We start from the raw sequence: 27278 nt of genomic DNA, 5'->3' as shown, positions 1-27278 counted from the left end.
TGAGTATTAACTTTTTGAAATTGTAAAATACTATAAAGATATAAGATGCACTATTAAAGTGCACTATTATTGCTCAAAAGACTCAATAAATTGTAAGTGAAAACAGAGTGACAGCTAAGATACAAATTATTAGTAAAATTTGGAAAATGAGTCAGCTTTTTGTTATTAGTGGTCAAAAGTCAAAATAATGCCTTTAAAGCTATGGATATATAAAAATTGCTGGGAAAATATGATTCTCCTAAAAAGTGGGTTAAGATTTTAGTAAGTAACTACAATTACAGATCAATCTTTGTTTAGAGTGTTGCATTGCGGCCTTGTCTTTTAATAATATGGAGTTAAACATTTTTGCTGAGTTTTATACCAGTATTTTGAAATATATTAATGTCCTAAAAACATTTTTATTTTAATTCATTAATTATGACACAAAAAGTGTTCAATAAATAATCATTTCTAAATATTCTCCTACGCACCCTTATTACCAAACTACTGTTTTGCTCTCTCTTACTACATGAATTTCCCTTTCATAAATTAAAGTATGGTCAAAATAATAATGTTTATACAGTTCTTTGTCTGGGAGGATCCTAAGTAACATAATGAAAACACAGAGGTTGCCAAAATTATGTATGTACATTTTAAGAAAGAACAAAACTGTATTAAATTTGTAATGCTCAAGTCTCATTTGACTTCTGCAATTAATGTAAATTCTCAGTGTGACTCGTATTTATCTTTTGTTAGTGGTATATATTAAGCATTACAATTTTAATGCAGTTTCTTCCTCTGAAAGGTCGACTAGGTGCTGGCGTTGGTGCACAGATTCCCAAGGGGAGGGCTTCAGAGGTGACTATAATGATATTCAGCAATGAGGCATGTAGCACTTTTTCTCAGATGAGCTGGCAAACTTAATTATTCAAGTCACAACTGACAAAACAGTAAACTTTCAAGGTCTTTTAAAATAAAGACTTGGATTATTCTATTCATTCACTGTTAACTTAGTGCTAGGCACCTTAAAAACAATAATAGCATGGCATCTACTTGAAAGGCGAATGATTGCACTAAAACATTATATTGACTCAGTCTTTATTAGGTTGTATTTATTCACAAATATTTTTCTAACTCTTGTTTTATGCTAGGCACTTCACTGCTGATGGAGAACTGACTGGGGAGTAATATAGTCCTTGAATTCATAGTACTTAGAAAAACACAAGTTCTTCATGAACATATCTATTAGATTTGTAAGTAGCTTATTTCAAAATCTTCAGGTAGAATCATCTTCAGGATGCTGTCTTTAATGTAAAAGAAAAATACTTTATTTCGATGAGATCAGTCCAGGGATATATTATGTGTTTTACTGATTTAGCTCACTTGTAAAATTAATCATATCCACTACAACTACCTTACAGGATTTTTACATAAGTAAGTGATAAATCATCTTCACTTAGCAGGTAGAGCATTCCCTAAAGTAATTATGATTCAGTACTTCTAGTTGCATTTTTTGGATACAAAAGAAGCGGACTTGAATCACATTTCCACCTTGGGCAAGTTATTTTATCTTTCTCTCCCTCAGTATCTTTTAAAAAAACAGACACAATCTTATGAGGTTGTTGGAATGATTAATTAAAATAATGTATACAAAAATTTATCACAGAGTTTCCTATATGCAAGCATTCAACAAATTTCAATAGTTTTCTATGCTGTTTTGTTATAGTTGCTATTGATATTAGGTCTGCCTTTATAGCAGTGTTTTCTTAATTTTGTTTTAAAAATATGTCGAAGCTGTTCTTCCTTCTATTATGTTTAACATTTCTTTTTTCAATTATTATCGGTGTGAGATGTATATTAAAACAAACCTCTTTTTTTAGGATATGATAAAACACGTATAAATAGAAATTCTAATAGTTACTATTTTTAATCCCTATGGATACTCTCGATCATTACCTTTGAAAATCACAATCACACGTATAAAAAAATCTTTAAAATTCCAAAGTTTGATGCCTTGGGACAAACCCCTGGTGAAAGCCATAAAGCCAGGATTCTCATCCTTTCTGTCACAAATGGCTGAATCGTTTTATTTTCTCAAGATGCCAGTTTTCTTTTCTGTTCAACCCAATATTAAAATAATAGAAAGTTTCCAGGATAGCCTCAAGAAATAATTAAATTCATAATAAAAAGAACCCACCAGAAATGTTTCTTCACCTTGATCCAATCACTCGCACAATAATGCATTTGAACAGAAGACATGACATGGAAAATATCTTTTAAAAAAGCATTCTCCACATAAGTAGAGTACTTGTAGACAAAGGACGCTGGCCACATGCACCAAGGCTGGCGGGTTCAAGCCTGGCCTGGGCCTACTAAACAACAATGACAACTGCAACAAAGAAAAAAAAAAAAAGCCAGGTGTTATGGTGGGCGCCTATAGTCCCAGCTACTTGGGAGGCTGATACAAGAGGATCACTTAAGCCCAAGAGTCTGAGGTTGCTGTGAACTGTGATGCCACAGCACTCTACGGAAGGTGACATAGTGAGACTCTCTCAAAAAAAAAAAAAAAAAGAAAAGAAAAGAAAAAGGAAAGAAAAGAAAAAAGAGATTTTTAAATCATCATTGACTAGAAATCAAGATCCCAAATTTTCTCTTTGGAGATAAGTTTACTTCCTTGAACTCTGCAGCCTGATATTTTACAAAGTTAGGATACACCAGGTTCATCTTTGGAAAACAGCCTACTAGATATTTCTGAAAAGGTGGCAGATAATATATCATCAGCTGCAGCGATTCTTCAAAACCACTGAAATGAAAACAATGACTATCTGATGGTCACTGGTAAGTGATCGGTGGTATTCAGGATGATAGAAATTTCACAGGTAAAATATTTTACTTATTTATGTTTATAATTCAAGAAATGAAGTTTGGCCATTAATGTGTTGTCTTAGTCAAGTTACAAAATGAAAACTTTAAAATGCTTAGTTTTTGCCTAGTTCACAATTCATTTGTTGTTTAATACCCCCCGCCCCTGATGAGGGGGAAAGCAGAGAGAGGGGCAGAAGGAGAGAGAAAAGAGAGGGACAGAGAGAAAGCCACTTACTGGGATCCTTAAAAGTAATTACAAGGTTATAAGAAATCTATAAAAACATTCTGTGGGAAACTTGTAACCAATATAAAGTACTGTATAAGTGAAAAATTATACTCTAGGACATATGAGTTTTTAGAAAGCATACTTGTAGCTGCAAATGTGTTTATAATTATATCAAAAGGTATATTTTATGGATTCTGGGGAAATGTGTTAATAATTCTCATGAATGAGTAAGGGCAAGAGGAGCCTCCTCGGTTAGCTTCTGAAATAAGCACATGCAACGGGAGTTGGTTCCGAGTTAAAATTATCCTAGAAAATTCCTCAAATAACTCCTCTAAGATAATGGATGTGGTTTTGTATATGCAAAAACTTTATAGTAATTCTTTCACACACTCAAGTTTGAAGACCACTGTGTAAGACTGAAGAAAATAACCAAGAGAAATCTGGATGGAGATGTCTTACCACACGTATCAAACAATCCTGCCTTTACCTAAGTGGTAAATGAACAGAGAAAAAAAGAAATGGATCATGAGCGCCGAGATTTTTCTGCTTACCTGTAGAATGTTTATGTAGACTCCTGTTTATGTTTCATGTTGAGTATCTACTTTTTAAATACTTGTTTAACACATGTGGCTCCTTTTGTGAGCGTCAAACAAGATAATGGAATCCATTTTGGAGTTAGCAATAAGTTCCAAACCCTGAGGGTAGCTTCAATGCACAAATGATGTCTCTCTTCTTTATTTTAATATACAAAATAGTTGGTTTCTTTGACATGAAAAGCTTGTTTTAAAATGATACTTTAACAGCCTATAAGCCTTTTGTGTCTCTTGCTATTTCGAGCTGAAATTTTTGACAGCACTGAACTTCTAAGAGCCTATTCAGGCAGCAGTTTGATTTCAATATTCAAATGAAATTATTCAAGATAAATTCTGTCACAACAAATGTGATATATCAATACTTCCTGTTATTAAGTAGAGTAAGCTAATTTTATATTTGAATCCTATCCTTTTCTTTCCCTCATTATGATCATCTGTAAGAAAAAAAAAAACAGTCCACTGCAGAGCATTTACTGCAAGGATTCCCATATTATAGAAGCAAGGCTCGTAGGGAGAATCTTTAGAGAACCATGAAATGGGAACACTGTTGTGACCCTCAACAATTTCACAAGGAAGAATATTGACTAAATGGAATTATCATTGATTGAATTTCTCTGTGCTCTCTTCTAAAGAAAGCACATGTATTCAGAAATGTTATTTTTCTCTCTCTTACTTTCTTTTTCATTTTTTCTCTCTCTTTTTTTTTGTGATGGTGAAGTTAGTTACAAGTTCCCATAAGACCTGAAGACTCAACACGGCTTGAATAGTAGGCTGGAATTCTCCCACATGACTGTGGTGGCCGGGTTAGTCAGAACAATATTAGTGCATTTAATTTTCAAAACATACAGTGGAACAGATGTGTTTTATAGGAACTGCAAAATGAAATTTAGAAATCAGGGGGTCTGGGTAATGTTTTAAAACTATATGGTTAGAGATCACTGTATGAAACTAATTCCTGCTGATAATCATAACTTGTCTCAGTGAATACTAGCTTATAATATGTGTGTGTAGCACTTGGAGAATATCAAAGGTACCAAGATTTGAAATAGTGCAGCAGGAGCTCCAGAACTTTATGTAAATTAACCCCACAACATGGAACGCATTAACTTGAGGGTTTTAGGAATTTGGAACTCAGAATGCCTAGGATGTGGGTTTAATTGAGAGGCAGTATTAGGACAATCAGTTTTTCTCTTGAGACAGAATATTTTAAGGTCCATGCAAACGTATAATTGAGCATTGACATATTACATCACAGTGATGCATTTTAAATAACCTGTGTCTGCTTCAAAATATTTATTTCCCTGAAATATCACTAGTTATTCAAGGATTCTTCCTTTAGAGTCAAGCCATCTGATTAAATGAACAGTACACTGAGGTGAGCCAGTCATTCTCAGATGGGGCCAGGCCTCAAAGGCTCACACATACACAAAGCACTTCTGGAAAAAATGTTTCTGGGTTTTCAGCATAAATCAGGGTCAACACATAATAAAATCATTCTCTAGTGCATTTAAAAGCTGGAAAACAGTCTAACGAGGACTGTGATGTTTCCAGCAAACGTTCAGGCCAAACAGCAATCAGAAAGAAAACTCGTGGCTTTGTGATCAAACCCCATCTCTGTTCTAGTCCACAAAGAGGGTGCCTGCTCTCCTGGGGAAATTTTAAGGAGGTGTCAGAAAACTATACTTTCTCCACTGCTATGATTTTAAAGGATTTCTTCTTTTCTTTTCTTTCTTTCTTTTCTTTCTCTCCCTTCTTTTTCCTTTTCTTTCTTTATCCTTTCTTTTTTTTTCTTTTTCTTTCTTTCTTCTTTCCTTTCCCCAGCTTCTCTGCTGCTTCTCTTCCTCCCTCCCTCCCTTCCTGCCTTGTTTCTTTCCTTCCTTTCTTCCTTTTTGTAAACTGTAGACATCAATGAACGTAGCCGTGAGTAATACTGAATTCCATGAGCTTTAATTTTCACATAAAAACAATTAACATATATAGTTTTATGCACAAAAATGAGTCAAATCTTTTGATTGGAATTCTGTATGCATCACTAATAAATAATGTTATTAATAAGATTAAAGAATAATGATCAAAATTATAAAAGTATCATAAAAATTCTGTTTAACAAAAACTCTTATGGATCAAGTTGCATGTTAAATTCAAGTATATGTCAATGAAAATCAAGTATTTTTTATTTGTAAATGTATAAAATATGAAGTATAAAAGTAAAAGTTTCTTATTGCATGGCTGAGATAGAAGCTATAGAATCAACAGATCAATGCATATCAATTTAGTAGGCATTATATTCCTAGATAATGTGATAGAACCAGAATGACAAGTTTATATACATATATATATGTATGTGTGTGTATGTGTGCATGTGTAAATATAGGACTGCTTAGTTCAAAAGCAGCTACCCAGCCATTTAAGTTTGAGGGGAAATGAAAGCATCTTCACGGTAGGATTGCTACTAGGCCTTAATTAAACTCCAAGAAAATCTGAGTCAGACAAAGAACGGTCAATGCAATATGCGATTGGGAGAACATTGGTGAAGCATGTGAACGTTGACTTATTTATAGTAAATTGAATGATATAAGTAATAATGACTAATTGGAGGCTAAAACTAGAAAATAATGCAGTAAGTGGAGAATGTATATATTCCAATTCCTTTGCTAATCCAAAGGGATTGGGCCTTCCTGTAAAGTAACCTACTGCACAAATATAAAACTCACATTTGTTGCAAATACACCAAAATGCTGAATAAATGCACCTTTGATAACCTAACATACAGTTTGTCTCAAAACAAGGAAAGGATATACTAGTTTCTAGGGCAAAAGAGCTGGTGAGTGAGGGAGTACAAAAGGGGGGCTGAAGTTATGCTGCTCTGATTGAGCCATGAAATGCGGTCTTACATCTGGGAGAGTTCAGTAGCTGGAAATGATAATTTTATAAATGAAGTTAAATTCATACAAAGGTGTAATAGAAAAACAATGACTGGCTCAAAGAAAAGGCAAAAAAGTTTGCAGTTGACCTCACACTACAGATGGGAGAATTTTGTGAGAAACTGAAAAAGCCAAATTTTTTCACAAGTGGGCATTGTTCAGATATCCAAAGCAGAAAAATTAACATGAAACTGGGTCTGTCATATGAAATTGCTAGGCTTCAAAGAAATAAATGTAAACACCACAGAGATGGGTTCCTATCCCCGAGCACGAGAAATCTGGAGACCTGACAATCCAAACCGATAATTTAAATGCGTGAGTACGCACATACTCAGACACACACACTTAAAAATACCAAATACATCCTGAGGGAGATTTTAATATATGCAACAAATGGAGAATTTGAGCAACAAATATAAAAAGAAATGAAGAAGCTAGAATGATCTTATAAAGTAAGAATATTTTGAATTTTAAATAAATTTTTTAAATAATAGAAATTGTATGAAACAAAAGACTAAGAAAAATAGCAGGTAAATGTAAACAAAAAGCAAAACAAAGACATCTTGAAACAAAATATATTGAATTTTTTTTGGATTTAAAAATTCAATGAGTTGGTAATAACATTGTACAAATGAGAAAATAATATTACTAGTTTGGAAGGTGGAAAAACCACAGAGAGAGTTCAAGAAACAAAAATATAAAAAAAGAACTGGAGACACAGAAGTTAAAATGACAAATCTGTATATAATTGAAATTCAAGGAAGAAGAAATGAAAGAAAGATAAAGAGGTGACATTTGAAGTGGTAAAGTATGATAATATTTTAGAAAAAAGAAGGCAAGGGTGGTGCCTGTGGCTCAGTGAGTAGAGCGCCGGCCCCACATACCGAGGGTGACAAGCCCAGCCCTGGCAAAACTGCAACAAAAAATAGCCAGGCGTTGTGTCAGGCGCCTGTAGTCTCAGCTACTGAGGAGGCTGAGGCAAGAGAATCACCTAAACCCAAGAGCTGGAGGTTGCTGTGAGCTGTGACGTCACAGCATTCTACTGAGGGTTACAAAGTAAGACTGTATCTCTGAAAAAAAAAAAAAAAAAAGAAGGCAAGATATCCCCTCCCGTGAATTCCAGGAAGTTTAAAAAGAAAGAGAGAGAATAATAGTATCATAGTGAAAATGCAAAAGACTCAGGACAAGGCTAAGGAAATAACTAAGGCTAAATCTTAGCAGTAACCAGAAGCAAAAGATATGTTATGTCAAGAAGAAAAAACATAAATATGCTACATCAGACTTTTGGTAAAAGAATATTAAAATATATTGAAAGCTCTAGCCGGGCGTTGTGGCGGGTGCCTGTAGTCCCAGCTACTCGGGAGGCTGAGGCAAGAGAATCGCTTAAGCCCAGGAGTTGGAGGTTGCTGTGAGCCGTGTGAGGCCACGGCACTCTACCGAGGGCCATAAAGTGAGACTCTGTCTCTACAAAAAAGTATATATATATATATATTGAAAGCTCAACAAATTTCTTTAAATCTCAAATGTCACCCTATTGCTCAATATCAGCTAACTAATCATTTAAGATGGAGGGTAAAATGAAAGCATCTTCAGATGAAAAAATTCAGCCCATTAATCAGAAACGATCACTGAATAACCATAGAAGGAATTATACTATGTAAAGAATGAAATTAAAGTGGAAGAAAATATAAAGGCAAAAAAAAAAAAAAAGTAAGAAAGACCAATGAATACAATATGCAATTGGGAGGGCATTGGTGAAGCAGGTGAACATTGATTTATTTATAATAAATTGAAAGATACAAATCAGTAATAACTAATTAGAAGTTAAAATTGGAGAATAATATTGGAGATATTGGATTTAAAGCATTAATACATCTACTAAATACTAAAAATGTAAGACTAATCACTAAAAGAAATTAAATTATAACTTGCAAATTAGTAAAAAACCGAAGTTTATAAAACACACACACACACACCATAGTCAATATAGTATATAGTATGAGGCAAGAAGGGAGAAAAAAGAGCAAAGTTTGATAAATCAAAATCTTCAAAATAATATGTTAAAATGATGTCAAATAAGGAATTACAATATATGTAAATGAACTTTTACTTCTCAAATCAAGGAAATTCTAAGAATTTCAGATTGGATTAATGCTCAAATAAATCATATGATGCTTATAAGGTGATGCATATACACACAGACATATAATGGTATGGGAAGGTTTACCCAGAAGAAAAACGATCATTTTATCATAAGGACATTTGCAGTAGACTGTTTACTGCAGCTTGGTTTACAATCACCAAGATGTGAAAACAATCTAAAGGTCTATCAACCCAGGAATGGACTAAAAAACTGTGGTATATGTATTCAACTATTCAGCCATTAAAAAATGGAGATTTTTACATCTTTTCTATTAACCTGGGTGGAGTTGAAAGACATTCTTCTTAGTAAAGTATCACAAGAATGGAGAAGCAAGAATCCAAGGTACTCAATACTAATGTGAAGCGAGTAGATGATCTACTACATGGTCACAGAAGAGAAAAACTCAATTCAATTCAAGATCTGGGGAAGAGATGGGAGGAGGTAGGGGTCTGCTGTGCTAAGTGGGCACAAGATGAGAGTCCCTTCCTGGTGTGGGACACTACAACACGGTCTCTTCCTAACAAATGCAAACATTGTACCCCAATTGCACCCTCACATTAATCTGAAAAAAATAAATGAATATTAAGACAATTAAAAGAATAGCAATAGTAATACTTAACTAACCAGACTTTAAAAAAGTTTAACGTGTAAGGCTAGAACATTTACTATGATATATTCTTACATGATTTTTAGAATAAGCAATTTCATATATGCATATAGATATAGATTTACACACATACACACACATATATAGGAATATATTCTGAATCTGGATGTTACAAAAATATAATACAAAAACACACTCAACAAAAATGATAGAATTACTAAAAGGAATTGAAAAACCCACTAACATAGCCAGAGATTTTAACATTTCCCTGATAAATGCGTAGATTAAGAAGATAAATTTCAGTAAAAGACACATGTAAACATCACTAACCCTCTGACATGCACACACATACAATACATGTGCAATTACTGAAGAATGTATATAACTGTACACTAAACAACTAGAGAATATTAACTATACTCTGTAAAACACATATTATATTTTTTTAAATGAATGTATTAGGAAACAAGAAATATCTTGCATTATACCAAAATAGATATTACATAGACTATAGTTTCTGATAAAAAAGAACTAAAAATATACAGTAATAACAACTTATTAAAAACCATTTACTAGTATCTAACCAATATACCTCTAAATAATTTATTGGTCTGCATAATTTACAAGGGAAATTGTTAAATGAAACTAAAGGACAATGAAGATGTTGCACTTTGCGTGGGCGCTGGTAGCACATTGGTTATAGTGCCAGACACATGCACTGAGGCTGGTGGATTCAAATCCAGCCTGGGCCAGCTAAAACAACGACAACTGCAACAACAACAACAACAACAAAATAGCCATCCATTGTGGCGGGTTCCTGTAGTCTCAGCTACTTGGGAGGCTGAGGCAAGAGAATCGCTTAAGCCCAAGAGTTTGAGGTTGCTGTGAGCTGTGATGTCACAGCACTCTACTGAGGGTGACATAGCGAGATTCTGTCTCTAAAAAAAAAAAAAAAGTTGCACATCCCAATTGTGGGGATATACCTACAAGTGGAGAAAGGAATCATTAGACAAATCCAGCAATCAGGAAAAAAAGGCAAGTATATAATGATATATTTAACCACTTAAATACTGTAATATTTAAGTGGATAAAAATGGCAATGGAGTTTTATATACTAATGTGGATAAATTTCAAGAGTAATATTGATTGAAAATTTCACAGTGTGACATTATTTATATAAATGTTTATAAGCAGAAAACTACGATGAAGTCATATAATGAAGTACATTCTCATTCAGAGGAATAATAAGCACTAATACTATATTGACTAAGGGGCGTGTGTGTATGTTTTATCAATTTTTATTTTATTATTTGGAAGCCATATGTTTCACTTCTCTTCATGGATAATGTCTTAGTGATTCTTTTAGTGGTTAGACTTCATAGTGATTCCATTGGACAGTGAGGAAGAGGATGAGGTTGAGAGAAAAGAGCTTCAAATGTTTAGATAAAAATGTATTTCCTTTAAAAATATTAATTAAAAATATTAATTCTGCTTAAATTTGGTTACCATGAAATCCTGGTTATTTTTACTTGTTTTGTTTTCCTATGTTTTTGAAAAGCAATTATATTTAAAAAAAATTTTTTTATTGTTAAATCATAGCTGTGTACATTAGTGCAATCAAGGGGTACAATGTGCTGGTTTCATATACAGTCTGAAATATTCTCATCAAACTGTTCAATGTAGCCTTCATGGCATTTTCTTAGTTATTGTATGTAGACATTTGTATTAGGAGAACTTTCCAGACATGCCAAGAGATTCTGAAATTCAGATAGCAGACAGTTTCAGAACTCCAGCACAACTCAACCCGAATAAGACATCCCTCAGATATATCATAATCAATTTCACTAAAGTTAATATGAAGGAGAAAATTCTAAAAGCAGCCAGACAAAAGAAAACCATCACCTACAAGGGCAAGAATATTGGAATAACTGCAGATCTCTCTGCTGAAACCTTTCAAGCTAGAAGAGGATGGTCATCAACTTTTAATCTCCTAAAACAAAATAACTTTCAACCCAGGATCATGTATCCAGCTAAACTGAGTTTCATTTATGATGGAGAAATTAAATACTTTAGTGACATTCACATGTTGAAGAAATTTGCCATAACTAAACCAGCTCTCCAGGATATTCTCAGACCTATCCTCCATAAAGACCAGTGTAATCCTCCACCACAAAAGTAAACCCACCAGGAAAATTTTGATCAAATTCCGACTTCCACAGTCGCAAAAGGATTAAAAATGTCCACCGGACTCACGAAAGGCTTATCAATATTCTCAATTAATGTGAATGGTTTAAATTGTCCTCTAAAGAGGCACAGGTTGGATGACTAGATACAAAAACTCAAGCCAGATATCTGCTGCATACAAGAATAGCGTCTTACATTAAAAGACAAATACAGACTCAAAGTGAAGGGATAGTCATCTATACTCCAGGCAAATGGAAAGCAAAAAAAAGCAGGTGTTGCGATCCTATTCACAGATGCAATAGGCTTTAAACCAACCAAAATAAGGAAGGATAAGGATGGACACTTCATATTTGTTAAAGCTAAAACTTACTAAAGACAGAATACAAAAATATTTTTTAATTACAAAAAAAGAGAGAAGCCCAATAAGACCTGTGGGGAATCTAGGAAAGGTTCCAGATAGAGGTGATTCCTCTGTGGGCCTGAGAGTCAGATCAGAGCTTGTTATCTACATTTATTTCTGCAGTAGGTCCATGTTCTTGGGATTCCAAGAATGAACCCCCCCGCCCCCAGATCTGTGGTAAGACAGGATTTATTTTACAGGAAAGAATACAGAAAAAGCACCAGAGCTCCTGGCAGAGGGAAAGACCCAGATTGGAAAATCTCCACCTGGGTTCTTTGTCCAGGAGTATATATAGTCCTATGGGTCCTTCCTAGTTAAGTTTGGTCAGCATTTAGTAATGAATGGATACAGGCCCGTCTGCTTGGGCAATGTGAATGAGCCATTCCATTCATGAAATTCCCCAGACCTAGGAAACTTTCATTAAATTATCCAGGCCTAGGACCAGGGTCCCAGTTCAGCCCTGAATGAGTGAACTCCGTATTATGGCCATTCTCAGCTTCAGAAGTTGTGTGTGCCAAGGAGGGCAGCTTCGCAGGGATGGGTACTAGGAAATAAGGGGAAAGAAGAGGTGGCTCAGGCAGTGGCACCGGCTACACACCCCTTTCCCTCAACTTTCTGGAGGCCTTTGAGCTTTGGCTGAGCCCAGGCACCGCAGCCACACTTGGTTCTCCAGGTTCCCGGATCGCGCTGCACCAACACCCCCAGCGGCCACGCAGAAGGCCAGGCGGGTCCCCCCCCAGCGGCCGGCGCTGCCGGAACCAGGCCGCCACGGGAGGTGGAGTGAAGGACTAACTTATCTGAGAGGGCACACGGGGTCCTCAATCAACCTGTGGTAGAGGGGGCTCGCCCTACTCTCTTTAAATGTATTTGGGAGTAACAAGAAGATTGAAAAAGAATTCCTTCCACAGGGTTATTCAGTCCCAGAATGAAGAAAGCAGATCTCAGTTGATGACCTTGAGAATGTCATACAAAAAGTTTAAAATATATTAGGTGAATTGAATAAGAGATCGTTCAAGTTAGAAAAGCTGTCAGAATCATGATTGGCAACTGAAATTATTGTAGCTTTGTTAATTTATTTAATCAAATCTATATTGAGTATCTACATACACAGATTAGCTTTGCAATATTCATCAACATAAAGGCGATAACTGAAACATGTATTTGGCAAAACTTGTGTATAAACTCACGATTATAAACCAGGCCATTTTCAGTCTTACGGAGTTTGACTTAGAATCCCTATTACAGACCATTGTATAATCAGACTACTGAGTAATGTGTGTAGCAGAGGCATATAGCACAGTGTGGAAGATTAGGGAAGTGTCTTGCAGAATTAAGATCCTGGAGCACCACAGATGTGCAATGAAGCATTTGTGAACAAACGTTCACGTGACTGATACTTAAACTGAGGCAGGAGAAAGGAAGAGGAGTTTTGGTAGCTGAATAAAGGAGGAGGAAAAGTTTAAGAGGCACAAACAACAGTGCAGAGAGGAAAAAAGAAAGATGATATTTTGGAGGAATTAAGAGACATTCAGCAACGTCTGACCCAGAAGCACAAGAAAAGAGTAGAGAGAAGAAGCGTGTATAGGACAGGTTAAGCAACTGACAAGTTCTCATCACACACTGATTTGCTTCCATTTATTTTTCCGAACCTGGCTGTGATGTGCAGGGTGGAGACTGGCAAAGGGGGTGAGCGTCGTGTGAGGAGACTGTCTTATTTGATGACCACAGTGGCCAGAACTAAAGCAGAATTAGTCCGTAAGACTGAGGATGGAGAGAAATGATGGATTTAAAGGATTTTAGGGGATTACACTGTCAGAGTGAATGAGTTCTCCAAGGAGTTTATACATAAGAAAATATTTTTATGCTCTTCTGATAATCCCCTAACATCTTACAGGACAAACCAGGTGGCTTATTATGTATTTTCTGGACACACTCAGCCTTTTCCTGTCGCACAGCTCCTTCCACGCTCCCTGCTCAAAGTCTCTTCTCCAATAACATTTCTGTCAAGCCCACCCATCTTTCTAGGCTGGCCTCTGTGCAGCATTGTTCTTGGAATCTTTTCTGATCTCAGTTTTCCAAAATACAACATCTAATATGTCCTCTAAATCTTTAGAAATTCTTTTGCCATATTCCTTTTTTTGCCTTTACTACATATTGTCTGCTATAATGGGTGTTATGAATCTTATATGTCCATTCAGCTGTGATTTAAGCTCAAAGAAATATCAAATATGAGTTGTTTCCCTCTAAAATACTTAACATACTGTCTTGTTCATTAAAGACTCAGTAATAATAATACCCTGTATTAATCCAGAAATATTTCATTAAGTATTGACTTGAAATTGTTTTAATAAAACGTCAAATTAATTTTAAAACTTTTCATATTTTAGAACTGTTTTGAAACCAAGCCCAAACAGGCAATTGGTTATCAGCACAAGGTGTTATTTATCACATCTCTCAATTACACTTAGTTCTTCAGACCCTGCCTCCCTGCATCCCACTGCACCAACACCTCTGAGTTGAGGCGCAGTTTTTAATTATTAATTGCAGTTTTATTATCACACATGTTGCCTAAGACTAATAAATTTTAAAATAAAGTAGGCGTTCTAAAGATATGTAGGCTGATCATGATACTAATTGCCTGTGATGATATTCATAAATCTTATAAAATAACCAAAAATAAAAGATCATTCAATAGAGTTGAAAGAATAGGGAAAATGAAATTAAAACATAAGGAGGAGTAATAACTTGATGTTATTTCACACCTTCCAGATTATAAGGGGAGAAAGGCAAGTTGTATAAATCCTTTGTTTTGTTGCTTCTGAATCCAAGTGCCTCCTTAGTGGTGGGCTGGTAGAAAATATAGAAGAAACATTTGGCCCTTGTTTGGCTTCTGGAGATTGAGGATAGGTGTGTTGGATCAGAGCTACAGGGTAAGTTCCACAAATCTCTTTAAACCCCACTGAAAGTAGAGTCCACCTATCAGTTCCTTGAGCCAGAGCTGAGCTCTTATAAGTCATCTATCAAAACTTTGGAATCTGGGGCGGCGCCTGTGGCTCAAGGAGTAGGGCGCCGGTCCCATAATCTGTAGGTGGCGGGTTCAAACCCAGCCCTGGCCAAAAATCACACACACACACAAAAAAAACCCTTTGGAATCTGGTTGGAAATGCTGGCTGCTGGAGTAGTCCCTTCATGACATAACAAGTTTACCTACATCATAATCACAAAATGGAGGTGGGGGGGAATGACAAGGTTTTTAAAAAAAGGCCCTCCTTGGTTTTCACTTCATGTCCCTTGCTGAGACAAAGGGCAGTAGCAGTATCTATACATATAATCCCCTTTCTTCCACCAAAAAATCAAGTACAGCGTTTTGATTTCATGGTAGTCAACTCTAGTATTTTAAATTTTTACTGAGGAGGCTACCTTGCCTTTGTTTGTAGGCACACTGGAAGTTATAGAATCTCTTTTAAAGAGAGAAAGATAATGTGGAATCTTTTTTTTATAAAACTAGTGTTCAATTGAAGGGAGAACAACCTGACCATAAACTTGAATTTGTGCATCTGCTTCCTTGGAGGAATAGCCACTTGCCCTCTCTCTAGGAAACTCAACAAAAGGTATAAATTTTCCTCTGGAAAATAGTGGTCATTGTTAGATATATACGTTATGCAGTTTTGCCAATTTTATAACAATCTTTATGTAAAAGATGAAGATTCTTAATGTTTACATAGCATTGTCTTCTTCACTTTTAAATTAGGTCAAATGCCCCCAAACAAAACATATTGAAAACATTTAATTATCTTTTAATTAGTTACTCAGTTTAGCAAGAAAATCTCTAATCTTGCAGTTTTCCTTTAAGATATTGGGTCTGAAATACTATCATTGAAGAAGTCAAGATGTAAGCTCCAAATTGGTCCTCTTTGCTACTTTTTAATTAGTCTATTAAAACATTTTGGGAAGGAGAGTGTTAATATTTATGAACCAAATTTGTTCAGAAAACTGATAGAATTTTTTTTTTTGGTCTAGGTAAATAGAATTGTGAGATTGATGATTACTTTAATAATTATTTTACAAATATCTAAAACATAGCTTCAAGTTTTGATACTGGAAATCAGATAAACTCGGGCACAGCTCGATTAACAGCAAACTTAGACAAGAGGCTAAGAATATTTTGAAAATAAAACAGAAAAAAAAAAAGAAAGACAATTCCTTTGGGGGGACTGATTTGGTGATCTTGAACCATCCAACCAAAAATTCTCTTAAAACAAATCTGTGTTTCAAACCTGTGTTTTTCCTTAAAGCAAACCTGAGGTTTTTCAAACCTCTTTTGCCACTTGCCTTCTAGTGCTCGGTAGTTATTAGCAATCACGCCTCTATATTTCTTTATAAAAGAAATAATTATGTCTATCAGCCTATCCTCTTTACCTGTTACATAAATCTCTTATTTTTCGATCTCCTTATAATTACCATTTTCAAATTTACAGAAAAATGGAAAGATTAGTACTACAAACACTTTTATCTCTTTGTATATTTCATATATACTTATAATTTGCCATACGTAGTATGTACATTTTCCCTGCTATCCATCTGTCTCTCTTTCTCTACCCCTCTCTCCCTGTGTTTCTCTCAAATAATTCTGAACATTTGAATTTGCAAATAGCCAAAAGTTTACACCTATATACTTTAGTGCGCATTTCCTAAGAGCAAGGCCTTTCCTTACATATGTATAAAACTACCATTACATACAAGGGATTTAATATCAATATGGCAGTTATTTAATATATAGTTCTTATATAAATTTTTCTCAAAAGTATCTCAAAAAATATGCCTTACATAGTTGTGCATACAGATGTCTGAGTGTGTGTATGTGTGTACATGCGCATGTGTGTGTACGTCTGTGTGTATAACCTGGACATACTCAAGAAGGAAGCATTGGATGTGGTTAAATTTTATTCAAACACAACTTTAAGATAATGAGTGAAGATAAATCATAATCACTAGAGTACAATGACTTCACAAATTTTCCATGAGTGACCAAAAGACGATTTAAAGAAAATATAGAAGTTCCGTTTCTTCTAAGACCTAGAAAAAGTGAAGAAAATCCAAACGCGACAATAACTGTTCTTTCTGATTTGATATTTGTTGTTTAATTTAGTATTAATACTAAGAGTTATGGAAAACCAGAAATTCCATCATTACGAATATCCAAGAAACTATTAGCAGATATAATTTTTGTAAATTGAAGTGTCAGTGATATCATTACGTTTTATTAAACCACTACTTTAGCCTAAAATTTTCAGGAAAAAAATGATTCTCGTATAGATATAAGAATGAACATTTGTTAAAAATTACATTCAATGAGGAAAACAGGCAGATGTCATTACTTGTTCAAAAGAGAATATGAAGAACAGACACATTAATAGAATATTAAAATAAATGTCCATTGAGGAGCAATTTTTTTTTTCCTGGGGGGGAAAAGGCTAGACAGGACAGATTTTATGTGTCTACATATAAGAAGTATTTCACCTTGCTATTGTCATCCATAATATATAGAGTTGTAAAATAACTTCCATAAATAAGAGTCTGAACTCTAAAGAAGTTTTCTCTAGAGTCTAGACAATGCATAATTTTTCCTTGAAGCACATCCTTTTTACTATATCTTTATTAATATCTGTCCCATCAATTTAAAATTTATTACAATTGTGACTACATTACAAATTAGAGAAATAGCCCTAATATGTCATTTGAGTTATTATCATCTATTTGATTAATTGAATGATTCCTTAAAAAGAGCTTATTAAATTATAAATATTGAAATATCTAAAATAGAGTTACCAGCAGCTTCACTGGGAAATGTGCTAAAAATATTTACTTATACAAATATGACTGGAAAAGTCCTCATTAATTTCCCTCTGTAATTAATTAGGAATAATAGTAATCTCTGTACAACAATTCTTCAGTTAATCTTTATATTTTCTCATGATATGATCTTGTTGTTAGAAATACAATGGCAAAGATGAAAAATTATTTAAATTTCTCAATATCTAGTCTCAAAAACTCTTTATAAAATTGTATAAAAGCTTAAAATCCTCCCGGAAGCATAAAAGTATACCTATCTCATTACACTCATATGAATCTTGGAATTATCCATTTTTAAAAGTAGGTTAATATGAAAGCTGAAAAGGCAACCTAATGTTTTGAATTAAGCCTTTTTTAGGATAACTGGTAAATTATTCAGCTGCTTTTATGATTTTTATTCATACTCTCAAATGTTTCTTCACTTTTAAATTAGGTCAAATGCCCCCAAACAAAACATATAGACAACATACCTAATTATCTTAATTATATACTTAATTATCTTTCAAAATAAAGACTTACTGATTTTGGACATATGATTAAATGAACATATATCTTGGTTTATAAAATATTCAGGAAAGGCAAAACACAGACATAATAATTATTTTAATGCATTTTCTTAGTTATTTTGAAAGGTTAAAACTGACCCAAATTCTCTTTTTCATTCTCTGAAACTTCAATTTTTTCCCAATAGTTGTTTTTTTCCTTAATCCACTTCTTTTTTTTTAAATTTTATTTTAATATTAAATCATAGCTGTGTACATTAATGCTATCATGGGGCACCATACACTGGTTTTATAGACCATTTGACATATTTTCATCACACTGGTTAACATAGCCTTCCTGGCATTTTCTTAGTTATTGTGTTAAAACATTTATATTCTACATTTACTAAGTTTCACATGTACCCTTGTAAGATGCACCGCAGGTGTAATCCCACCAATCCCCCTCCCTCTGCCCATCCTCCCTCCCTCCCTCCACTACCTCTCCCCCTTCCCCATATGCCACTTCTTATCTGTGCATCTAGGTACCTAGTCTACCATTTGACGAATAGTACATTTTAAATAAATATTTATTGAATGAATGAAAGAGACAAGTCGGCTTCTATGATGATGTGTGGTTTCTCATTGCATATTTCACATGTGTAAATGTGGCCAAAGTGTATCCTTGCTTTATTTGCTTCAGTCCTATTTATCCTCTGCCTTAATAAAATCTAGCTTTTCTCACATCAAATTTTATTGGTTAAAATCTTATCAATCCTGGGTCTGTGGGATGTCCAAACACCAGAACTTTGAGCTCTGTGTTATCCCTCCATTGCATCTAATAATACACTCTTTTTATTATCAATGAACTAGATCCATATCTAGATCTAGAATCCAACTTATGCACCAAGAAGATGAATTACAGTAACAAACTAGTATGCTTAGAATGACAGAGACTCTATGTAGCCTGGCCACATCAGATATGAACTTAGCAAAGTCAGTTAAACTATGTGATGGCAATTTCCTTCTGGCCTCAATGATGAGAAGGACTTTCTGTGTTAATTTTGAATGAGAAATTAGTAGATATATACCTAAAATTAATTACAATGTATTTTCACATTGACAAATAATCCTTGATATTTCAATGTATAACTTAGCTATGGAGCTATGTTGTGTTTTTAAAGAGTGGAGATATGGGGACAGAATTTCTGTTTAGGAAGATATGGCATTTGAGAAAAAAATATTCTCTCCATAGAACCTTTACTTCATCATTAGCCCTGGAGGGAAAAAACAGTCCTGGAGAATGTCAACATGCTCATTGACCCACAGTAAATTGCTTGGGCACATAATGGCACTCTCAATTACTCTCAAACCTAATGTTCAATTATTTGTAGGGGAACAACAGTGGATCTGATCATTACAGATATAACTCACTATAAAAGTCACTTTATAAAGAGCTTCATAACCATGAGAAATAAACTAACAGAAAACATCATTATAAAATCCATTTTTTAAAAAAAGAAACATACCATTCAGACTAAATATCTCCAACAAAACATCATTCCACAGAGAAAAGGAAAGGGCTCTTAATTATAGTTAGAGAAGAATGTTATTACCTGAGTCATTGCCTTAAAAATCCCAACAAATGTGAAATCTCTCCCTTAACTTCATCTTTTTTCCTAGAACCAGCTTACCACTATTTTATTAGTTATTGCTATTAACTTAAATTAAATTTGGCATAAAGTTGCTCCTTCTGCACTTTGAACTCCCACTTAGCAAACTTCAGCTCAGTGTGCAAACAATCACAAATCTAACAAAGAGTATATTCTTGTAACAAGCGGCTGAGTTTCAATCAATCACTGCTGCCAAGTTTCAGGCAGTCATTGGGTACCACTCATCAATGATGTTTACTTAAGGCAAATTCCAAGCTGTAACCAATCAAGCTATTTCTGTAGTAATTTCCTTTTTCTATCAATAAATACTATCGACCCATGTTACTGGCTAGAGCTCTCTGAACCTCTACTGGGTGCTGCCTGATTCATGAATTCTTCTTTGCTTTAATAAAATACGTTAATTTTAATTTGTCTAATGTTTTTCTTTTAGCATTCCTATTGTTTGGGATAAAACTTCTTTTCACAGGGAATTCAAGTCCACATTTTCCCAAGAGGTAATAGTACAAGTCTCTCCCTTGGTGCGTAAGTGATAAAATGTATGCTAAATTAACAGGTATCTTGAGGCACTTGTGCCCAAAACATGAGTTGAATGCTTGAAAAATGTTGATAAAAATACTTCAAAGAGGGCATAGAACATTTTAAAAGATAATGAGAACTCAAGGAAAGGTGATTATAAACAACCTTGTAAGTTCTAGAGCTGGAAAGGAGCTTAAAGGAAGGACGAATATGAGGAAAGAGATACCTGGAAAGAGAAGTAATGAAAGATTGAATAAAACAAATTGGAGGAATAGTTGTGAAGGAGTCAACTAAAACAACAGAATAAAATAAAATAGTAAGAGTTAGGCAGAATCACATATTGGAAATGCACGTGGGACATAAAAGGGAAAGAGAAAGTCACTAAGAGGGAAGGAGGAAGAAAACGAAACAACTAAAGGAAAATTTTAAAAAAGGATACCAAGAGAGATAAATGATCACTTAAAAAACTATCTGGCATTTATTCATCTTTTGCCATAGCAATTATCTGCCAAGCTGAAATTGCAGTATTCCACTGTGATTTCTTTTAATAGACTCGGCCAGGTGCATTATCTGTAAGCATTCTCATTCAGAAGAAAAATTAGCCAGTCATGGATCTGGATGTGAATTTAAGGGACAAGAATAGGTATAAAGCTTTCCTAATGATATTTATGCAGTGGTCCAATCAAAATTGTATAAATTACTGAATTCAATTGCCAGGAAAAGGGGTTAAATTTAATACAGCTAGACAGCTGAGCAGCTGCTTTCATGATTTAAATAAAAACAAGCTGAAACTCTTGCTGTCAGCTCAGTGATATATGACTTGTAATGGGATGTTTCCAACCTTCACTTCCATATGGCCGCCTACACTTTAGGTAATGCTCCCGCCTCCAGTGCAACCAACTTTTCAGAAAACATCTGGGTCTCATTCCTGTTCTATTAGTTACAATGTTGCCTCCTGCAAACACAAATGATTCATTGGACAATAGCTCTTCACTCCAGGATCAAATTAGGGAGTTTCATTGATAATTTTATCATGTTTACAACCAGAGATACTATATGCAAACATGGCACATATTCAATCCACAAAATTCCTTTATGCAGTGTTCATATGAATATAGATAACATATTTAAGATGAAAAGTGAATTTTAATGGTTGGAATATTAAAAAAATAAAAAAGACAAACCTATGCCTGGCAGGGTGGAGTTTTATCTTGCTGCTCTCTCACCATTTTATACTAGAAACTTCTCTCTATCTACACATTTCCCATCTCCTTCCAGAATTTAAAAATAAGGGAGGGCAAAAAGCCAAATAGCCGCCTGAAAAGTGGTTTCATCACAGACTTAAGAGGATGAGAACTTTGCCAACTTCACAAAACATTCGCGTATTTTAAGTTCAAATAAAAAAGGCCTTATGAGAGTTATGGCAAAATTTTTTTTAAATAGTATAAAATGCTCATTGTTTGAACCAAGATATTTGTGAGTCTTGCAAATTAAACCAAGTGGGAAGTTCACCTCTTTTAATAAGGTATTTGCTACTGCAGAATGCAAAATATATTAGATACCATTCTCTAAAGAGAATAAAGAAAAATTCTCTTGATACATGGTACTTTGAGATTGTGCCGCCAATTGTTAATTTGTAACTCCCAACTAGCGTTAAATCTAAACCATATTTATCATTTTTAACTCATTAAACCTAAATCAGTAACTTTCACAATTTACTTTAATGCCTCACTTTAAAACAGTTCCTACCCATAGGCACAGACAAAATTTTAAGGCTTAAAACGTTGTGTGTGCCTATGAGTAGGTACTGTTTTATCCCCATTAAAAAACTACAAGGACTAGAGAAAGAAAAGGAGGAGGAGGAGGAGCAGCACGAGCAGCAGCAGCAGCATATTAGTGGCTGGCCACAGAAGTTTTTAGAATTTTGCAAAAAGGAGGAAAAAAAGACAAAAGTCCTTTTCTACAAAGGGTAGAAAGGCACTTAGGTTTTCCCTGTTACCATTGTACTGTACTCTGCAAAATTCAAGGTCAAAAATTTGTCCATAAAGACAATGGAGGAGTTCACCTTCTGGGTAAAAAGCTTTATGTAATTGTTCAGACTTGGACATAGACGGTTATGAGGCTTGACCTGGCAGGGGGAGCTACCCTCCAGGAGGAGGTACCCTCTTCACCCCCCGACATGTGCACAGCCAGGGCACTGCAGTTTCTAAAAGGAGTTCCAGCAAGACTCAGGCTCCCCTGGAGCGTCATGTTCTCTAACATATTTATTTTTCTAAACCAGACAACTTTATTCCTGAGTCTCTTTATCTGAAGCTTTGGGCAGAGTTCTTTTCAGATGTCTGTGCAGAAACCTCCTTGTGGGGGTGGGGAGAAGAGAGGAAAACCTTGAAAATATTTTTTCCCATTCTGACATGGTACTTCTCATCCTAGCCTCTCTCCTTTGCTCTCTCCCACCTTCCCCACCCAGAGTCTTTTTCTCAGGACATCCTCAACAATGACAACCCCCTATATCTGTGCTCATCCCCTGTGACTTTCTACCTGCATGTCATACTATGGGGGGAAATGAAACCCTTTCTCCCATGTTAGACTCCTGTTTACACTAGCACACCATTAAAAGCTGAACTATATTACTTTTGGCTCGGTGTTTTAATCAGGTATTCCAATACAGTGCTGCTCCCCTCTCTCTCCCAGTTTAGCTGAATCCTGGATCATAATAATGAGCCATATTACTCAGAGCATCACAAAAAATAGACTGGCCTTATTACCTTATCATTATTCCTGAATATATCAGTTTGATGATTATAGCTGGGCAAACAGACAGCAGCAGAACAGGAACATGATCCTGATACCTCCTCTTACATTGGGAAGCTTGTTGAACTTCTAACTGTCCATTTGGTTTTACAATCAAAATCTAAAAACGGGATAGTTTGATGAACTCTGCTTCTACTGTTATCTCTCACTATGCCAGTAATGTAGTAAACCAATGTACACTTTCTTGGTTCTCAATATTATCCACCTCTCTGAAGGCAGTGATCAAATTGACATCTCTCATATCATGAATTCTCTTTGTGTCCCTTTTTGTATGTGACTTAATGCAAATTTCACATTATATTTTATAGTATCAATTTGTTTCTCATAAAAATGACGTGTTAAACATCACTGGAATACCTGATTAAATTTATAAGGTGTATATCCGTGTTTATTCAACCCCATAGTGTAATGAATGATCCTAGTCAACTGACATGTACATTTTATTTTGTGAAGCAAAGTGGAGCCATTTAGGTCTGGATTAAGATTATAGATCTTCTAGGCATTACTAAATTGTGAGGATAATGTTACCTTTCTTGCAGGAGTCTGTGAAGGTGAAATGAAATAAAGTGATTTTTTAGCAGTTCTCTTTCCTTTGCACTTCTTTTTTTTTTTTTTTTTTTTGAGACAGAGTCTCATTATGCCACCCTTGGTAGAGTGCTGTGGCATCACAGCTCACAGTAACCTCCAACTCTCAGGCTTAAGCGATTCTCTTGCCTCAGCCTCCCAAGTAGCTGGGTCTACAGGCGCCCACCACAGTGCCTGGCTGTTTTTTGGTTGCAGTTGTCATTGTTGTTTAGCAGGCCCAGGCCAGTCTCGAACCTGTCAGCCTCGGTGCATGTGGTGCATGTGGCTGGTGCCTCACTTACTAAGCTATGGGCAGGTGCCAAGCTTCCTCTGCACTTCTTTTCATATGTAACTGATAAAAAGCTGTGCAACTTTGTGGCTCGAGTATAATGTAGTATTTTGGCCAAAGTAACACCAATAATGACAATCAAAACAGTAATTTTTACATTTATTACAGACACTTAGAAAAATGCCAAAGGGAGTTTATATACAGAAAATAAACATGCACTTAAAATATTCTATAAAATGCTATTTTTCCAGCTTTCTCCCCAAATTCATATTTGTCATATAATTGTATTTGCTTTGAAATTCTCTCAAAAGTTTTCCAAATTGATTTTTTTATTTCTCATTCTATCACCTGCTGAATGTTTTCTTCTCTCTTTTTTAATTCTCATACCAATCTTTTTAATGCAAAACATTTTCCCTCCCTTCTTCATTACCCATCTGCTGACTCTGTCCAGCAGTGGCCCAAGAATCTGGCTGCCAATGCCAGTCTGCTTTTTACCAAACACAGGAAGTGGAGGTGTTTTAAGAATTCTCATATGCACTAGGGAAATTGATTTTATGAAGCTAGGAGATTTGCACAAAGTCACAGATCGCCAAAGAGAAAGCTCTAATACCACTATTTCCACGCCACTTCTTCCTCTCTCCATCTCCCCTCTTTTCCTACCCCAATTCTCTTTTTTTAAATAAATCAAACTGCCTTAATCACATATCAACATATCAGAATACATGAGGCCTTAAAATGCGAGTCTTACACAATTGTTAGTTTGATGGACAAGAGTATTGGGGAAGAGCTGGGAGTGATCATTAATGCATGTAAAAATATTGTATGAAGAATAGAGTTCTGCCTTCATAATGTGAGATATCTATGGTAAAATTTAAATAATGTGTGCTACCCAGCAATTAATAAAATATCTGCCACTGAGTAGAATTTGAATCAAAGAATGTTTTATATAACAAAACTGCTTCAATTACAATTCAATACTTCACTACACTATAAAAACACACAAATTACACCAATATTTAACTTTAAACATGAAAGCATACACTCACTCTCTCATACACACACACACATGCACACACACACTTCCACATAACACTAAACTAACCATCTGGTTTAACCTATCACATAAGTAGGTAGTCCTAACATCCACAACTGGGAGGAAAGAAATTTAGGATGGAAGAATAAAACATTTGGAAGAGTAAATAAAGATTATAAAGTATCAAATGATATATAGATAAAATATTATACCATGTTTCTATCATAAACTCAGACTATTGCTGTAGAGAAATAGCCATTTATTTTTGATTCAACCACTGGAAACAAGACAATTCTGTAAGAAAAATTAAAGACTTCAGAAAAGGAGAAAGGGAATTAAAAGCCTTGAACATAGACACATGAGCATTTTACTTTTTTGTTTTGGACTGCTATTAGAAGTTTTATGAAAAGCATATTAAAATCTATAGGGCAAAATAAACCTGTTTAAATTACTAGCTACAGCCAGGTATAGGAAACGCGTACCTGGCTGAGTGTAAGGAACCACATTCTCTTCCTGGAATCATGGTGTATATCGGACAAGATCCAGACAAGAAAACACAGGTCACTTTAGGTAGACCGGGAGAGCAATTTAGAATATGGAAAACCAGTTCCAAAAGCCATAGTGGATAATAGGAGGTCCCAGTGATACAGGGTTTCTCCCATTCAGGGCTGGACACCAACTCCCATTTTCTAAGCCTAAGCAAACAGAGTTTTTCTCTCCAAAAACTTCACTCTGGGAATAACCCCTGCCGCTTTTTCTCCAAGCTGGAAGAACTTCATTGATATGTTAAATACTTTCATTTAGTCACTAATCAACTTTGAAGTCTGCCAAGTCAAGGCCAACTGCAACTCCCAAAAAACAATATAAAAGCTCCTAGAGGAAAGATTCACGTGGGCATTTCCCACTTGAGTCTCTCACCTCTGCCAGAGGCTCTAGTGCCTTTCCTTCCTTCTATTCTGTTCTGTCTCATAAATCCTGTCTTATCACTGATCTCTGTGGTCAGCAGGTTCATTCTTTGAATCCCCAAGATCAAGGACCTACTGCAGGAAGAAATTTTGGTAACACCAAGGACTGGGAAGAAGGGAAATAGTAAGCTGTTGCCCAATGGTTGCAGAGCTTTTGTTTTGGGCGATGGAAAAGTTTTGAAATAGACAGTGGTGATGTTTATATAGCATTGCAAATGTACTCAACAACACTGCTGAGTTGTACACTTAAAGTGTTCATTTAAGGTATGCTGAATTGTAAATTGTACAGTGAAAATAATCAAATTGACGAAGTTCATGTTGTGTATATTTTTCAACAATTAAAGATAAAAAGTAATTACCTCTGTAAGCACCTGTCAAAAATTAAAAAAAAAAAAAAGTAAAAATGGAGCTAGTACAATAAAAAAAGTTATGGCACTGCATAAAATCAAGCAGGAAACAGTGGTGCTAAATTAGAGATTAATCACAGCAATACATTAACCATAGCATGAAGGCTTTGCTACCTAGGCTGCAAGACCTAAAGGAGGAAGAATGAGGTTACAGCATTTAGAAGCCAAAATTTCAGCAGGATTGGAACCACTGGAGAAGTTTTCCACAGGTGCTGAAACCATAAAGGAAATATAACCACCACTGAAGATGCTGCCCAAGAAAAGAATGGAAAAATCCTCTGGCTTCTCCCTTCCTCCTAACCACCAACTTCCCACTGCTTAACTCCCTACAGAGAGTTACATACAGACAGTGACATAGAATGAGTTTTTAATAAATGTCATCTATGATCATTTAATGTGCATAGAAGGGAAGGTTGCTTAAAGAAAATGCTATTGTCAAATTATTGAGTGAATGATGATTTAAGACATTCTACATTATGCAAGCCAGTCCGTCATGCTAGTCCTTCTACAGTGTTCCACCACTGCATGGCTGAAGGGCCAGGTACAAGCCACTCTTGAGAGGTTGAGGACCCAAAGATGAAAGATTATTCCAAGAAGTGAGACAAAAGGAAAATGGAATCTCGGTTCTGTGTGGGTAATATGGTCTTTATTCCACCTGGGTGCAGGTGGATGAAATCCCTGACCCCACACATGGGCTATTGTGGATGGGATTTAAATGGTCAAGGGGGCAGGAATTGGCACATTCATTATTTCCTGGGTGGAACATA

At 35.2% G+C, this 27278-nt stretch overlaps 1 protein-coding gene across 2 annotated transcripts in view; it reads right to left on the bottom strand.

The window, feature by feature from the left end:
* AGMO (alkylglycerol monooxygenase) overlaps positions 1-27278 on the bottom strand; it is a 345189-nt gene that overhangs the window by 9523 nt on the left and 308388 nt on the right. The gene's annotated exons all lie outside the window — the stretch shown is intronic.

This window comes from Nycticebus coucang, chromosome 11, assembly GCF_027406575.1.
Source record: "Nycticebus coucang isolate mNycCou1 chromosome 11, mNycCou1.pri, whole genome shotgun sequence".
Taxonomy (NCBI): domain Eukaryota; kingdom Metazoa; phylum Chordata; class Mammalia; order Primates; family Lorisidae; genus Nycticebus; species Nycticebus coucang.
The sequence above is the reverse complement of the archived record's forward strand: the minus strand, read 5'-3'. Positions and strand labels throughout refer to the sequence as shown.